General features: G+C 40.9%; 1 pseudogene; it reads right to left on the bottom strand.

The window, feature by feature from the left end:
• Positions 1-4,440: 4,440 nt before the first annotated feature.
• LOC125270056 lies at positions 4,441-13,542 on the bottom strand (annotated as a pseudogene).
• Positions 13,543-15,926: the final 2,384 nt, after the last annotated feature.

Below are 15,926 nucleotides of genomic sequence, written 5' to 3'. Positions count from 1 at the left end.
AGACCTCTGGAAACTCCATGTCTGGTCCCTGGACAGGACGCGGAGGTTCTAGGTGACTTACCCCCTGAGGTACTTAACACCATCACTTCAGCATGTGCACTGTCTACGAGACGTGCTTACGCCTCGAAGTGGAACCTGTTCGTCGAGTGGTGTTCTTCGCGCCGAGAAGACCCCCGAAGATGCTCGATCGGAGTCGTGCTTTCTTTCTTGCAGCAAGGGTTGGAGCGTAGGCTGTCCCCCTCCACCCTCAAAGTCCATACTGCTGCTATCTCCGCTTACCACGACCACATAGATGACAAATCTGTTGGTCAGCACGACCTGGTCGTCAGGTTCCTTAGGGGGGCGAGACGGTTAAATCCTCCTCGTCCCCCCTCCATACCCTCTTGGGACCTCGCTCTGGTGCTAAGAGCACTTCAGATTGCTCCCTTTGAGCCTTTGCAATCAGCAGACTTAAAGATTCTGTCTATGAAGACTTTGCTGCTGGTTGCATTGGCCTCCATCAAGAGGGTAGGGGACCTGCAGTCATTTTCGGTCGACGAATCGTGCCTGGAGTTCGGGCCGGGTGATAGCCACGTGGTACTAAGACCACGGCCTGGCTATGTGCCCAAGGTTCCTACCACTCCCTTCAGGGACCAGGTGGTGAGCCTGCAAGCGCTGCCCTCGGAGGAGGCAGACCCAGCCCTGGCTTTGCTCTGTCCAGTTCGCGCTTTGCGACTGTACATAGACAGAACCCAAAGCCTCAGAACCTCAGACCAGCTCTTTGTCTGTTATGGAGGCCAGCAGAAGGGAAAGGCTGTCTCCAAGCAGAGGATGGCCCACTGGATAGTGTTTGCCATCGCCCTGGCTTACCAAGCTCAGGGCGTGCCCTGCCCGTTCAGGTTGCATGCTCACTCCACGAGAGGTGTCGCATCCTCCTGGGCGCTGGCTCGTGGCGCCTCGCTGACAGACATTTGTAGAGCTGCGGGCTGGGCGACACCTAACACGTTTGCTAGATACTATAGCCTTCGTGTCGAGCCGGTCTCCTCCCATGTTCTCGCCTCAGGTCAGAGGCACGGAGAGGCTTAGTGTCGGATTGCTGCGCTGCATGCGCTTCTTCACTCCAGAGAGTCCCTACGGGCAGACCCTGTCGAGTCCTCCGATATCCCTTCGGCAGCCGACGTGGCGGAGCGTCTGGCGCCAGACCTATACTCCGTTGTATCCTTGAGAACCGGGTTTAGGCTGGGTTCCATATGTGTGACCCTACGGGGATCCCATATGGTTGGTTCCACGGTTGCTCCTAAACGAAGCCCGTGTCTTTCCCTCTGGGATAACCTACCCTTCATCGGGTTGGAGTCACCCTAGCTCTTCCATATGTAGCACAGCCCTACAGGGTTAGTCCATATGTACTTCTCCACATAACTCCTTCGGGGAAGGATGTGGCTTCCGCAGCGTTCCTTTCCCAGCGAAAGGGTACGCTTTCCCAGCGTTATCCAATAGTCTCACTGAATGGGTTTTGGGGAACAGCAGTGATCGACTCTCTCTGTGTTAGCCCTGTCCCACCATCCTCAGGCAAGGGGGTTCAGGTGGCTTACAACAGAGCGCTGGAAGGGGGCAGCTCCTGTGGCGCTTTGGTAGGGATTCCTATTCGTCGGTCTGTCCAACGTACGTCGAACGTGACCGACTGAATGGGAACGTCTCGGTTACAAAGGTAACCCTCGTTCCCTGAAGGAGGGAACTGAGACGTACGTCCCGTCGCCACAGTCGCTGTACCCCGCTGATGCTGCCGACTATCCGGTTCGGCTCCTTAGCGAAAACCTGAAGATGCAACGCACCTGCTGCTCATTATATACCCGCGCTGCGAGGCGAGCAGCTGATGCATATGATTGCATGCCAATGTGCATTGGCTCGTTTTAGTTACACTCGAAGTAGATTGGCCTCTCTAGCAAGATTCCTATTCGTCGGTCTGTCCGACGTACGTCTCCGTTCCCTCCTTCAGGGAACGAGGGTTACCTTTGTAACCGAGACGTTAGTTAACAAAAGCACAAGCACACATGCATGTAATAAATAATAATAATAATAATAATAATAATAATAGTTCCTTACATTTATATAGCGCTTTTCTGGGCACTCAAAGCACATTACATATGGAAGGGGGAATCTCCTCAACCACCACCAATGTGCAGCATCCACCTGGATGATGCGACAGCAGCCATATTGTGCCAGAACGCCCACCACACACCAGCTTATTGGTGGAGAGGAGACAGAGTGATAAAGCCAATCAGTTTCTTGGGATGCTTAGGAGGCCATGATGGACAATGGCCAATGGGCAAATTTGGCTAGGATGTCGGGTTACACCGCTACACTTTTTGAAGGACATCTTAGTTAGACATTTAGTTTAAAGTCTCATCCGAAGGACGGTGCTTTTTGACAGTATAGTGTCCCCATCACTATACTGGGGTGTTAGGACTGACTGGGGTATTAGGAGGACCCACAATTACACAGCAATTACTTTTTAAATAAAGTAATTGTTGTCTTAATGATGTTCAGCCAACCTAATTACAGGCTGTACTCTTGTATAAATGAGTTCAGACGTACTACATCCGCTATGTTTTTGGTGTCACATGACCTACCAGCGTCGGTTACCTCCCTTCAACTCCATTCACAAATCCTCTCCCATGGCCTCATGAGATAGTAAAGTGTCCACCGTATCAGAGATTGTATATTATAGGGAGATGAGAGGGTCTGTATCTCTAACCACTGGAGAAAGTGTAACTGTGCATTCAAACTGCCGCCGGCGGGAGGGTCAAAGTAAATGACAAGTTGTGGCAACCAATCGGAATTCTCTCAAGCGAGGACCTCTACATTTTGATTGGTTGCTGTGGAACCGCGTCATAGCTCATTAACATGTTAAGTTGACCTGACTTTAACTCTCCGCGACGCTCTCACCATCCAAGACGTGCCGCGGCGCTCTTGCCAGAGCTCACCGCCGGCTCACATTGAAAATGAATGACTTCCTTTCACTTTGAAGCTCTCACCGGCGGCAGTGTGAATGCACAGTAATGGCTAACTTAATCACATGCAGCACCTCTCAGCCTATCGCGTACCGCCAGAGCCAGAGTGTTAGCTTTAGCTACTATGAATTCGGACATACTACTACATACTACATATATACGTTTTTCATGTACTATATAGTAGAGTGGTATTCGATTTCGGACACAGCAATGATGGTAAGGCTGATTTATACTTCTGAGCCTCTGCGCCATAGGCTATGCGTCTGTTTTTATTTATACTTCTGAGTCATTGTCCGCGTCGATGTGCATGTAAACCTCTAGTAGGCAGTGTCCGAGGTAATGCCAAAGAAGCAGCTTGTCATGTACGTTGTCAGAGAAGCTTAAAAATAGAAACGGCAGATAAGCGGCAAATAGGTAACGACTTTTGTTGCAGTATGACTGCATGTGTCCTCTGAAACAAAGCGTTTTTCATTCCTATGGAAGTTGAAAATGCTTGCTTTTCTCCTATTGCTCCACGCCAGTTTTTTTACCTGAGGGAGGGGTTCTAGTAGACCAATCACAGCGCTTGTGGTCCGCGTAGAATTGACGCGTTGTTACATTTTTGAAGTGCACGTCAGATTACACTTCAGATTACACCGCAGCTACTGCATACACTCGATGCAGAAGTATAAATAAGCCTTTACTGAATAAAATTATGCACATGTGCAGTAAGCTGAATGTGTGCAAGGAACTAATGGTTTAAAAAACAAATCCTGAGTTTAAAGAGAAAGTTTAGCATTGTAAGCCCACTGAACCTGATCTTACCCAGGTTGGATTTGTCTGGTTTTGTCAACTATACACCTAGCTACTCTGAAACAGTGAAAACCTACTTGCAGATCCATGAAATCTCTCTGCCAGCTGTAGTGTGACTAACTGTCCTCTTTGAAGTAGGATTTTACCTGCGATATTTCTTTACAACATACATTCTCCCCAGGACTGAGTCTGAAGTAGTTACCACACGAACACCTGTTAAAATTACAACATAAGCGTTTTTATAATACTTTGCAATGGGAGATTTAGTTTGTGCTAAAAATACTATATGATTTTATTTACTATTCCGGCATTCACATTCAAGATAAACTTTCAATTTGATAAATACATATTTTACTTTTTATAAATATTGAAAGTACAAAAACATACCAGTGCGAGACGACTTCTATCTGCACTTCATCAGGTTGATCTTAACTTTCTCCAGTATGTATGAGAGGGTCCAAATGTTCGAACTGATAAGGCACTGGACCTGCACTGTCAACAATCTGTTCACAGTGCGATTCAGGAGAATCTGGTGGGGAGTCGAGTCAAGTCAAGTCACCTTTATTTATATAGTGCTTTTTACAATGCAGATTGTGTCAAAGCAGCTTTACAGTGATAACTGGCAAATAATTTTGGCTGCACAGCAGCTCTTAAAGAAAATGGTTTCATTGTCCAGCTTAAATAAATTCCGTATTGATTCATTCCATCAAGGTTCGTAGTGTTAAAAAGACAGACTCTCTTTCACCTAAATTATTCAAGAGTGCTGGAGAGGTTTCCAATCTAATCAGGAGTAAAAAGATGGCATCAGAGAGGAGGAGACACACTTTCCAACAAAGAAAGAATAATTGGCCTGATCTGAACAAGAATCCTAAAACTGTCTCTAATTGGTCTAACTGTAGTAAAAGTGCTATAGAAAAACTAATTGATGAATGTAAAAGATGAAAGCTGCTTGATCCAGACCTACAGGTGTAAGTTAACGTTTACTGACTATTGAGTGGTAAGATCCTCAGAGGAGAAAAACTATCAAAGCAAAGAGTGTGTCAGTGAAGGTGGTTGTGAATGTGTGTAGATGTGTGTTAGTTACAGGATCAGAGAATGACACCGTTCCTCTGTCATAGTCCAGATCAACTCTCTCACGATCAAGCTTCTGTTTAACATGAAAACCTGACCATTCATTCAGTCCATACATTTACATTTACATTTACATTTATTCATTTGGCAGACGCTTTTATCCAAAGCGACTTACAAGTGAGGAATACAACAAGCGAGTCGTCATGACGAGGCAAATAGACAAGAAGTGCTCATAATACAAGTTATAGGCAGTGCTCAGATCATCCGAAGCTACAATAGAGAGGGATTAGAGGAAGTGAAAGGATAGGAATAAGAAGTTTTTTTTTTTTTTTTTTTTTTTTTTAAGATGAGGTTAAGTGCTCACGAAAGAGATGGGTTTTCAGCTGTCTTTTGAATATTGCCAGGGATTCCGCATTCCGGATGGAGGCAGGAAGATCGTTCCACCAGCATGGAACAGTGAACGAGAACGTTCTGGAAAGTGATTTTGTGCCTCTCTGTGATGGTACCACAAGCCTTCGCTCCTTTAATGAGCGCAGGTTTCTGGTAGGAGTGTAGACTCGTAAGAGTGAGTGGAAGTAGGAGGGTGCTGAGCCTGTGGCAGATCTGTAAGCAAGCGTCAACGCCTTGAATTTGATGCGAGCAGCAAGTGGTAGCCAGTGAAGAGAGATGAAGAGAGGCGTGACGTGGGCTCTTTTGGGCTCGTTAAAGACGAGAGGTGCTGCTGCGTTCTGAATCATTTGTAGAGGCTTGATTGTGCATGATGGCAGTCCAGCCAGAAGAGCATTGCAGTAATCAAGCCTAGAAATGACCAGGGCCTGGACCAGAAGTTGTGTTGCATGCTCTGTTAGAAAGGGCCTGATTTTCCTGATGTTGTATAGTGCAAATCTGCATGACCGAGCTGTCTTTGCAATGTGGTCTTTGAAGGACAGTTGGTCGTCAAGGATTACTCCAAGATTTCTGGCCGAATTTGACGGGGTAATTGAGGATGTACCTAGCTGGATGATGAAATCGTGATTTAGAGTCGGATTGGCAGGGAATACGAGAAGCTCAGTCTTAGCCAGGTTGAGTTGTAGATGATGTTCTTCCATCCATGCCGAGATGCCCGCCAGACAGCTTGAGATTCGTGCAGCTGCTGTGGGATCATCTGGTTGGAATGAAAGGAAGAGTTGTGTGTCATCAGCATAGCAATGGTAGGAGAAACCATGTGCCTGAATGATGGGACCAAGTGATGTAGTGTAAATGGAGAAGAGGAGGGGTCCAAGAACTGAACCCTGAGGAACACCCGTGGTCAGTTGATGAGCTTTGGATACCTCCCCTCTCCAGGCAACCCTGAAAGACCTTCCTGTGAGATAGGATTCGAACCAGAGAAGCGGAGTACCTGTGATGCCCAGTGATGAGAGGGTGGACAGGAGGATCTGATGATTCACCGTGTCAAAGGCAGCAGATAGATCGAGCAGAATGAGAACTGATGATTTGGAATCAGCCTTTGCAATCCGCAGGGATTCAGTGACCGACAGCAGTGCAGTCTCAGTCGAGTGGCCACTCTTGAAACCGGATTGATTGACATCCAATTGGTTGGTCTGTGAGAGGAAAGATGACACCTGGTTGAAAACAACTCGTTCAAGTGTTTTTCCTATGAATGGTAGGAGAGAAACAGGTCTGTAGCTGTCTACAAGAGACGTGTTTAATGTGGGTTTCTTAAGCAGTGGGGTTACCCGAGCCTGCTTGAATGTGTTAGGGAAAGTGCCAGTGTGGAGGGATGTGTTGATGATGTGTGTCAGTGCTGGTAAAAGTGTGGGAGCGATGGCTTGTAGAAGGTGTGTGGGTATGGGATCTAGAGGGCAGGTGGTGGGATGGCTGGAGAGGAGAAGTTTGGATACTTCTGTCTCAGTGAGGGGGGAGAATGAAGAGAGGAGGTATGTGGCTGTGTGTGTGGTTGGTCTGAGTTCCTGTGTGTGTGGAGCGGAGAACTGACTGCTGATGGTAGATGTTTTATCAGTGAAAAATGTAGCAAAATTATCAGCAGTAAGGGATGAGGTGGGTGGTGGTGGAGGGGGGCAGAGGAGAGAGTTGAATGTTTTGAAAAGTGTGCGTGTGTTTGGAGCGCTGTTGATTTTGTTGTGGAAATAGGAAGATTTAGCAGCATGAATTTCAGCAGAAAAGGATGAGAGCAGAGATTGATAGCTACTTAGGTCAAATTGGTCTTTTGATTTGTGCCACTTCCTCTCTGCAGCCCTGAGTTTGGTCCGATGTTCACGAAGAACATCAGATAACCAGGGATTAGAGGGAGTGGCACGTGCAGGCCTGGATGACAGAGGACAGATACTATCTAGAGAAGAAGTTAATGTGGAACATAAGGTGTCTGTTGCTGTATTCACATCTAGAGATGCGAATTGTGAGGGTGAGGGAAGAGAGGATGATACAGTAGAGGAAAGATCAGAAGAAGAAAGAGAGCGCAGGTTTCGTCTGAAGGTAACTGGTAGCGGGGTTGGTGGTGAACAAATGGGGAGTTGTAGATTAAAAGTAATGAAGAAATGATCGGAAATGTGCAGAGGTTTTACAAGAATGTTGTCGGTGATGCAGTTGCGTGTGTAAATGAGATCAAGTTGGTTGCCAGATTTGTGCGTACTTGTGGTGATGAATGAGGCTAGAAGAGAGTGGAAGTCTGAAGCATAAGGCTTCTCTAGATGAATGTTGAAATCGCCAAAAACTACAAGTGGGCTACCATCCTCTGGGAATGAGGACAGCAGCATGTCCAGTTCCTCTACAAAGGTACCCAGTTGGCCTGGGGGGCGATAAATTACTACGATATGAATTTTGACAGGAATTGCGATTGTAATAGCATGAAACTCAAATGAATTGTAGTTGCAAAGAGAGGAATGAGTCGAGTATTTCCAATTGTCAGAAATGAGAAGACCTGTGCCCCCACCCCTACCAGATTGGCGAGGGGTATGAGAGAAAGTGAAGTTGTTGGAGAGAGCAGCAGGAGTTGCTGAGTCCTCTGGACGAATCCAGGTCTCAGTCAAGCCCAAGATATTAAGAGAAGAATTAGTAGCAAAGGCTGGAATGAAGTCAGCTTTGTTAACTGCTGACTGACAATTCCATAGACCCACAGAGACAGAGAGAGGAGTATTAGTGTTAGAAGAGGAGTAAACAGGACGCAGGTTAGAAATATTGCGCTGCCTTTTACGTGGGTTAGTGGAGCGTTGCCGAGAGACAACAGGAATGAGTTGAAAGCACATGCTGAGGAAGAAGGAAAAGTGTGAAAGGAGGGAAGAAACTAAAGTGCCTACCGGTGTCGTTGCTCGGTGGAGTCTACAGTATGCAGTATGCAGTATGACCATACTGATCATACTGCACACTCCAGACATCAGTATAGAAAACTTGTCCCTTCCTCTGGTTTGATGCTGTAGTTACTCCAAGATTCCAGCATCGACTTTGTTTAACCTCCACATCCCAGCAGTGTGTTCCTGAGTTAAAACCCTCTGAACCCAGAACACAGTAATAATCGTCAAATCTCTCTGGATTATCAGGAAGCGGATGTTTGTTCTCTCTCCATCTCACACTGGTCAGCTCATCAGACAGGATGAGAGATGGATTTGAAGTGTTTGGATCCAGAATCACAGGAGCTGATGAGACAATCAACAGCTGCTTTTATTCTGATGTTCATATAATGATCAAGAGTGAACCGTACACAGATTATTATGAATTATGACACTCGTTCTGTTGATTAAACACATCAGAGATCTTTAAAACTGTCAATCTTCCCCTATGGGTCATTTCCAGTGTGTCTGTAAGAGCACAGATCTTTTCCAGACTCACTGTTTTGGACGATGTCCTGCATCTTCTTCCAGACTCTGAACTGCAGGTTGCCCAAGTAACGTGACACATGAATCAAAGCTCCAGAATCCATCTGTGGATCCGGCTGTGAGATCTGGACTCTGGAAGAACATTCAGGAGTCAGAACTGCAGTGGCTTTGGATCAGAATCAGAGACACCAGCAGATCACTCACCTTTCCTTTGAGACTGGAAACTTCTGCAGAACAAACACACCATTTATCATCAAGAACTCAATCAATCAATCAATCAATCAATCAATCAATGATGTGAAATCAGACCTTCAGGAAGCAGACATCATTGGCTTTCTTCATCTCCTCCATGTCTTTGATTGTGTGTGAAAGAGCTGAGATGTGTCTGTTCATCTCCTCCAGCTTCTCCTTCATCATCTGCTTCTTCTGCTCCTCTTCCTCCCTCAGTGCAGTGATTGTAGCTTCTTCTTCATCTCTGAGAAACTGATGAAGCTTCTCAAACTGCTGTTTAATCTGATGCTCTGTGTGCTCAGCTTGAGACTGAAATCACATCACATTCACATCAATCATCGCAAAGACACAACTGATTCTGGAAACAGCATGAAGAGTGAGAGTGTAAATGTGGGTTAGTTAGCAGAGTAGTTTTGTTTAATTAGATAATAATATTAAATAATAATATAAATTGCATAACTGAACTTTTACTAAACAGTTGTCAAATATTTTTGATAGAAAATAATAAGAACTTTGACAATTATGGGCAGCTGGTTGTGCTCGACACATTATTGGTTATTTAATTTTTGTGTGAAAAAGACTAACAATAAGAACAAGATCGGACAATTATAAACATTATAGAAATTAATTAAATGCAAAATATTTTCACCTAATTAACATAACTTTCAAAAGTCAAAAACAACTTGTCTTTACTACATTTCTTTGCAGTGGGAAACATAATGATGAGGATACATACAAATGACACGTATTTACAAAGCAAAGGGCGTATTCAATCAGTAGTTCGTTCAGTAGGTCCAACCCAATGAAATGCTCCTTCACAGTCAGCACTTGAAAACTATTGGCCTCGTGCTTTAGTCAAAGTCAAGGCTGAGTTTTGGTTTGTGATCAAACTTTGTTTGGGAGTCTGACTTGGAAGACTCGATGGACTGAACACTCTTGATGGCATGAATCTCTGCTATCGGGTAATATCATGGTCTGACTCATTTTTCAGAATGACTGGTATGCAGCATGGCAGCTTAGGTGAAAGGGATTGCACGGCTGTGTCATATGCATAGTCTATAACTTGTTTGTCTGTCTCTGACTCAGGGGTGTCTACTGTAATTATCCTATGAATAGACCGATACTGTATAAGAAAGTCATATACTTCTTCATCAGCTACTACCCCACTAACTGAGTTAGGGATTTTCACACTGATGTTTGAACTACTTCCATCATGAAGCATGGTCTGGTCTGTGGCTATTACTTTTATATCTGCCTTGACCACTCCTGGCTGACTCGCCAAATTTATGTAGCATCCTGCAATGTAAATACTATCCACTGAACCAGTTCAAAACTTGAAAGGAGTAAGAAGGAAGATATAAAACTTATACAGGAGACCAGAGGTTAAATATAGAAACTTGAGGGATTTCTGTGAACCAGAAATACGACTCAGTAAATGATAGTAAACAATTTTTTTTTCTTCAAAAACACAGATAATATAAAGACTTATAGGCATGATTAGTATATACGATTTATATAAATACATCCAATGCATTCAACATTTCTACCCAACATGTCTGTGTTTCAGTCAATAATGGAATGTGATTATGTCAGACAAATCAGCTGTTCTAATCAAAGTTGTAAATATGTCAAAAGTATCAAATCCTCACCTTGATGTGTTGAACTGTTTTCTCAAACTTTCCTTTAATGTTTTTATTGTGGTTCAGTTTCTCCTGTAAGGACTTCAGTGCTGTATTGAGCTCCTCCTGCAATTTAATGTTCAAATCTATGAGACACCAGATATTTCTGTAATACGTTCATGTGTGTAATGCATAGTATGAGCAAAATGGAGACATTTGTTAATTTATGATAAGCTTTAATCCTCAAAAATAAATGTCTTACCTTATATGATGAAACCACTTCACCGATGGGTCTGAATGTGTGATTGACGTGTTTCTGTGAATCTCTGCACACTAAACACGCAGGCTGTTTGTCCTCCAGACAGAAGAGTTTGAGTTTCTCACTGTGTAAACTGCAGATCTCCTCAGATCCTGATGAACGCCTCTCATTTCTCTCCTTCAGGAACGACTCACACAAGTTTTTTAATGCAAGGCTAACTGGAGGATCATATCTTGAGGATCTTCTCCTGCAGACAGGACACTCCTGAGTTCCCTTGGTTCTCCAGAACTGTTGAAGACACTCTGTACAGAAACTGTGACCACATGATAAAACAACAGGATCCCTGAAAATATCACGACACACAGGGCAAATATGATCATATTCAGCTGGTCCATTTTCACTGTTTGAGATCCAGCAGTCCAAACTTTAATGTCACTTTCTGAATCAAGGTTTCAAAAATGAACAACGACAAGAATCACAAAGCTCTGCTATCTGATCAGAAACAAACTTCTCATAAATCTTTCTTGAAATTGTTTCTCTTCATTCTTCTTTGATCGATGTCTTGAAATTAAAAAAGGCATCAGTATGACAGAAAGGAGTGAAGTGATGAGTCAGTCTCTTCCTGGTAAATGATGTAAGAGGGTGGACCAGTTTCTGATTATCTTTAGGTATGCTGTGCAGCAGGTCAGACAGTAACATCAGGATTTATTCAAGTTCATGCCAAATAAATGCATTCATAATGGGCACATTAGAGAACACGTATACTTTTGGGCTGTACTCACAAATCTACTTACGGACAAAATGGAACTGCCGCTGCGTTCGTTCCGTAAGTAGAATAGAGAAGGTGTAGGTCATACAGCGCAAGCTTTTTGAAGAATACGAAAGTGCGGTTTTGGCGGAAGCATGTGCAAGGCGATCATTTGTCTATATAAAGCATATACATTTACTTTTTTTTAGAAAATGACAGATCGTTTCACTAGATAAGACCCTTATTTCTCGTCTGGTATCGTTTAAAACCCTTTGAAGCTGCACTGAAACTGTAATTTTGACCTTCAACCGTTTGGAGGCCATTGAAGTCCATTATGTGATTCCAGTTTCTGATTATCTTTAGGTATGTTGTATAGGCATGATTAGTATATACGATTTATATAAATACATCCAATGCATTCAACATTTCTACCCAACATGTCTGTGTTTCAGTCAATAATGGAATGTGATTATGTCAGACAAATCAGCTGTTCTAATGCAGCAGGTCAGACAGTAATATCAGGATTTATTCATGTTCATGCCAACTAAAAACATTCATAATGGACACAGAGAAAACGTATATTTTTTGGGGTGTACTCACTTGTGTGGCCAGCGGTTTGGACATTAATGGCTGTGTGTTGAGTTATTTTGAGGGAAAAGCAAATATACACGGTTATACAAGCTGTACACTCACTACTTTACATTGTAGCAAAGTGTCATTTCTTCAGTGTTGTAAAGGTCAGCTTGTTATCATCAGGTGTCTTCAATAATCAAGCAATCATCACTTAATTAACCACTTAACACTGCTTCAGTGTTACTTTTAATACCCTGCTGATGGTTCCCATATGAACACAAAGTGGTATAATTTAAGACCGGGAATTTACTGTGCAAGAACTCTTTATGTATTTAAATAAAGATTACATTTTTTTTTTTTTATCTCTGAATAATGGAATTTTTTATTTCAAGAACATACAGTTCTTGAAACATTTATAATTTAACATATCAATAATCCCAGTTTAATATTTGAAAATATGCTTTGTCGTAATTCTAACAGAAATTCACTAATCTCAATCCTTTTATGTTGTTTTCCTTCCTGTTTTCTTCTTTTGCCACACACTGTGTACACATTTGCCAGTGTGTACATTGGCAATCAGAAAGGCGAATTGGGAGAAATCACATGAGATGCAGTTTGAACTTTTACCCTAACCAGTCTGAGTGCAATAAACAATTCAAATAAGGCTTTGCACTTTAGTGTAGTTGGATATGGTGGTGAGTATACAAAGTATATTTCACTGTAAACAACCATGTGTATGTGAGTAAAATACATGAATGCGACACATGAATGTTCACTGACTGTTTATTTCAGAGAGCTAAATTTATTGTCATTTGGACACTAATTTGATGCCAGGAATAAGCATATGAATCTCAACAATGGTGACATGCTGCAATGCATACTGGAAACCATGGATGAGTTTTATATTATGGTAGCTCCCAGAATGCATTTCAGTTTGAAACATGTTACCATTGTTGAGATTCATAGCTGGTTCTTGATATCTGTGTCTAAAAATAGTAAGGTTTCAATGTTTTGTGTACAAAGAAGTGCTGTCAATTGATTAAAAAAAAACTAATTAATTGCATATATTTCTTTAATAAATCATGATTATAAACAGTAGAGTTTTTAATATTTTTATATTTCATGATATATATTTTATAGTTTTAATATTTTAATATTTTATTTTAATATTTTCACAGTTACTCTGCAAATTAATGTAGAAACAACTTAAAGACAGCATATTTTAAATATTTGTTTAATGGCATCTTTTTATGAATGTCTATGAAAATGATTTTTTTAAAACATTAATTATTGACATTCAACATTACAGCATAACTAAACCATATCAATTTCAACAGTTATTAGGCTTAAAAAATAACTTTTAAAGTGAACTTAAAACTAAATCTTCACACTGTAAAAAATAAATCTGTAAAATAACAGAAAAAGTACTGGCAGCTCATTACCTGGACATTATCCAGTAATTTTACGGACATTTCCATCAACCCTAAAACACAACTCAATGAAGTGCAAAATTCTAAATACAGGTAAACACCTGTAAAAAATAAATATGTTAAATTAATACAGTACATTGTGCCCTATTTTTTACAGATTTTTTTAGAGTGCACATAAACCCACTATATTAAATGTCCTATTTTCCTGTGGCCTTCCTGGCTAACAGGTAGGAAATATACAGAAACTTAATAAAGTTATCAATCACTTTACAGTCTTCACTGCATACATTATAAATTAAATAAACTGTAGATTAATCCTTATTAAAGTTACCATTTTCTCTGTTACCTTCTTTAATTAACATTAATGACAGACATCACAGCAACTGGTTTATTAGGCTACTGTGACTTTAAGATCTCTGGCTGCCGAACATGACGCGGATCTGATGTGCATCTCATTTCCTCACAACTCTTTAAGTTCATTTAAGACTGCTCTTATGAGGATACTCGACAAAACAGCATTTTGTCATAATTCTGTGTTATGCATTAAGCATGTTTTGATATCATGATGTAGTAACCTGATTAAATCTCTTTCAGTGCTCAATAGTGGTGAGTTAATTTTACCTTGTTGATTATAACAACCTTGTGAGTCTAAATCTAAATTTTCAAAAGCTGTTCTACTCAAAAAGGTTAAAACTATGACTTAGACATACAAACATCAAGAATCAGTGTATGCATCACAATAATGGTGACTATCAAAAAGTATGCTGCAGTGCATTCTGGGTGCACCAATCAAAACTCATCTATAGCTCCCAGCATGCATTGTGGCATGAATAAATTATGAGCTGAATTACCTTAGGAAAGGCAAGTTTATTTAAAAAGCACATTTCATACACAATGGCTTGGTCCCTGACTTCGTGTTCACTCAAACCCACTACTCTCTGTAGTTTACAATGGATTACTAATATCCCACATTAGTCACCACAGAGTTTCAACCATCCCACTCAACATTAATTTTTGTCTCTTACCAGAGAAATTTGAAGATTTAAAATACATTAAAACAGTCAGAAATAAAAAGATGCATAAAGGATTGATAAAAAAAAAAATGCATTAAACAGTTAACCCGAGGACTGGTGTGATGTGTTCATGTTTTCTGGTTCTGCTTAAAATCCTTTGGGAAGATCAGTGAGGAGCCCATTACAATAATCCATCCTGCTGGTGATGAAAGCACACAAGTTTTAAAAAAAAATAAGTTGATTCAACTTAAAATAATTTGTTACCTGGCTGCCTTAAAATGTTGTGTTCAATAAGCTAAAAAACATTTGTTGTTTACACATATATTGGAGTTCCTTAAACCTAGAATTAATAGTTGGGGTAACAAAAGTGAAGCTGAATCAACTTAATATTTTGTTTAACCAACAAGTTTTTAGTAAGCCCAACTAGACGAGAAAGTTGTGCCAACCTAAATTCAAGTTGAAACAACATAAAATTAGTGAGACCAACAAATGTGGAGTTGTTTGAACTAAGCTTTTTGTTGAATAAACTTGTAAGTACAACGTCTTGTTGAATTAACTTACATTTTTAAGGCAGCCAGGTTACTTTTTCAAGAATAGTTAATCTCACTAGTAATGTTAAGTTCATTCAACTGGCCGAACTATTTAATTTGCCCACACAACTCAAGTTTCTATTTTTCTACTGTACCACATAAAAATGTAATGGACATTTAAGAACATGCAATGTATTTTATTTTATTTCAAAATTGACAGCATGCTATTTCGTATTAGTGTTTACTATAAAAACATCTTTAAAAACATTGACATTTCATATTAACTGTGGAACTATTATATAAAAAAAAAGTATGAAAAGTACGTTTGTCAAACAATTTAAAAAGTATGAAAACTATGTTCTCATTTCATAACGTCTGTCAAACAATTACCTAAAAAAACAAAACAGTTTTCATTTCATAACGTCTTTGTCAAACAATTTTCTAAAAAAAGTATGAAAACTTGTAGATGCAACAAGTTTTGGTAGCTTAGATTATCTCATTTTAAAACAAATGTGTTAAACTTTTTTTAACCATGCAAAATGGTGGTGTGATGCAACTACTGATTAGTGTACAAACAATAAACATTTGTGTAACTAACAAATCGATGCTACCATGCATGAACAAGTTTATCTAAGTCTTGATTGGAGACAAAACATCTAATTATTAAAAATGTTTTTAGATGATAATATGCTGATTTAGTTATTCCTTTTACATGACAACTGAAACTAAGGTCTGACTCCAAAATCACACCAAGATTCCTGACTTGATTTTTAGTTGTTTGACCCCTAAAGTGAAGGTACAGTCGTAGCTGTTATGTATCTTTGTAACTCATTGTAAGCCCTCTTTTGAGGCACCCGCAAG

The sequence above is a fragment of the Megalobrama amblycephala genome, linkage group LG1, assembly GCF_018812025.1.
Source record: "Megalobrama amblycephala isolate DHTTF-2021 linkage group LG1, ASM1881202v1, whole genome shotgun sequence".
Lineage (NCBI taxonomy): Eukaryota > Metazoa > Chordata > Actinopteri > Cypriniformes > Xenocyprididae > Megalobrama > Megalobrama amblycephala.
Note: the sequence above shows the minus strand (reverse complement) of the source record. Positions and strands in the feature narration are given on the sequence as shown.